The 2413-nt window shown below is 39.4% G+C and overlaps 1 non-coding gene across 1 annotated transcript; it reads left to right on the top strand.

Annotated features, from left to right (window-relative positions):
• Window positions 1–427: 427 nt before the first annotated feature.
• Window positions 428–554, top strand: LOC139015890 (small nucleolar RNA SNORA28). The gene has a single exon (XR_011472540.1). It is a non-coding gene; the product is annotated as a small nucleolar RNA SNORA28 (small nucleolar RNA).
• The last annotated feature ends 1859 nt before the right edge of the window (window positions 555–2413 follow it).

Genomic DNA, 2413 nt, shown 5'->3' with positions numbered 1-2413 from the left:
CCAAATCCTAAAGTTAGACATTTAGTGCAGCCCTTGTTGAGACACAGGGGTGATGAAGACAAGCTTGCTCAGTCCTTGGCCCTTGACACTGCTATTAGGGCCTCTCTTAGAGCTGTCAAATTTACCCACCAATTTAAAGGGAAATGAAATAAATAAGGAAGAAATGTGATCAGAAAAAAGATAAACTACTAGACCTAGATGTTAAATCAAGGTCTCCCTCTAACTGTATTGATTACTGACAAATTTTAAGTTCTTAAAAGAACATAAAACCATGGAATTTGAGTGGTGCTTTTATCCTTTTTAGGGTTTGGTTCAAATCTAATTCTGCATGTGCTTATAGATATAGGACATTGTAAAGATAAAATCTGGACAAGCAGAACCAGAATTTGAGACAGCAAGATTTTTTAAAATGGGAATATGCCTTTGCAAGCCACACTCTGTGGCAGATGATCAAAGTGGTCCGACACAATTTGAGCTTGCTATAGCCACAAAGTCTAACCTATTCTCATTGCTCTCTCCTCCATGAGACAAGCCATCATATAGACTTAGACAGAGTTAAAAAAATAGGTGTATGACTGTATGTGAACTTATCAGATTATAGAATCGAATCCTCAATTTTGCAGATTCAGAAACTCTATTTTTATTTTTATTTTTGGTACTCAAGAGGGTACTGCAGAGTGATGCTATAAACTAATTCCACAATAGAATGATATCTAATATATGTTACAATGAATTGTGATTAGTTTGTCACTTACATTGACGTGTCTACTTGATTCATATCTGTATATTATAGGATAAAGCAATTTTAACAAGAGCTTGTCATCTAGATGGGTATACCTCATTACTTTGATTACTTGTGTCAGGTGTTGGGGCGGGGAGGACTAAGAAAGGTGGAAAGATTTGTTGGATAAATGTAAAGAAAAGTAATAATAGTTCAAAAGTAAAGGGTCAGAGTATTTCTAATCATGGTTAAAGAATCCTTCAGTTTTGTTATTAGGAAGTGGATAGTAAGACCCCTTTTAGTCGGATAAGTGAGGCCTCTGGCTGGTATCTCTCTACCATTACAGAGACCCCGGGTCAGGCCTGACTTGGGTTTTTATGCTCCACCTATCAAAAGGCTATAAGGGTCCAGCAAGAATCGTTGGGTGAGTAGGAATGGTCAGAGAAGGGTTTGATTTGGTGTAGTTAACTTGTCTTGAATCTAAACCTGGGCACAGCCCTCTTATTCTCTCCCATTTCAAAACTTAAGAAATGCCCAAGTCTGTGGTTGAGGTGAAGATGGAGGGTAGAAGAGAATTGATGTGTTCATTATTTTGATCTCTGCACCGCAATTTATGGCCCTCTGCTTTAAGATCTGAAAAGGAAAGTTGAAACTAGAATAGAGCTGAGAGATTATTTTGTGCTTCAAGCTTAAAATGGAACCAAAGTTGACCCTTTCCCAGACTGGAGATACCTGGAAATCAGGAATTAGCAATCCTGAAGATTTCCCCAAAAGCAAGACTGTAAAGCAAAGAGAGATGGTCAACCTTTAGGGATGATTTATCTCAGCCCCTGGAGGCATATAAAATGTCCCTGACCCAATATAGCCCTAAAATGAACAGAATCCCTGTCCTCATATTTATTTCTCAAGCTCCATACAGTAATTTTTAACTTTCTTGATTACCATCTTACTTTCCTACAACCATACTTTCGTTTCTCTCCACACACTCACCCTCCTCTCCAACTTTGTTAAAATAATTGAGTAACTCTAGGTAAGCCCTTGCTTTTGATTTTTAGCATGAGCAGTATTGGATCTTTTATCATTGAACAGGCCATCCACAAATGTTTGCAATTATTGTTAAATAGTGTATTGGTCACATCCTATATAATAAAAGGGTAATATGCAAATTGACCGAATGGCATAATGACTGGTCGCTATGACGCGCACTGACCACAAGGGGGCAGATGCTCAATGCAGTAGCTGCCCCCTTGTGGTCAGTGTGCTCCTACAGGGGGAGTACTGCTCAGTCACAAGCCAGGCTGACGGCTGGCTGGCGAGCACAGCAGTGGTGGCGGGGAGCTTTTCCTGCCTCCACAGCAGCGTTAATGATATTCCCACTGTCAGACATCCCCTAGGGCTCCCAGACTGCTAAAGGGCGCAGGCCTGGCTGAGGGGCAACCCTGCCAGTGCACGAATTTTGTGCACCGGGCCTCTAGTTTTCAAGTAATTGGTTCAATATGTTTTTCTTTGATCACTAGACACATTTTCAGCTGAAGTATTTTGAAACAAAGCAATGGGTTCAAGTGTTAATCTGAAAGTAAAAAAAACAAACAAATAAGGGAACAAAACTAATATACTACTTCCTCTGTGTTTCCAGGCATTTTGGATATTCAAGTATATATCTAGTGTACTTTTTAGATTAAAAATTAAAAC

Source organism: Myotis yumanensis, unplaced genomic scaffold (assembly GCF_028538775.1).
Source record: "Myotis yumanensis isolate MYYU_CA2020_CCGP unplaced genomic scaffold, mMyoYum1.0.hap1 SCAF_8, whole genome shotgun sequence".
NCBI lineage: Eukaryota > Metazoa > Chordata > Mammalia > Chiroptera > Vespertilionidae > Myotis > Myotis yumanensis.
This window is presented reverse-complemented; position numbering and strand designations above follow the sequence as displayed.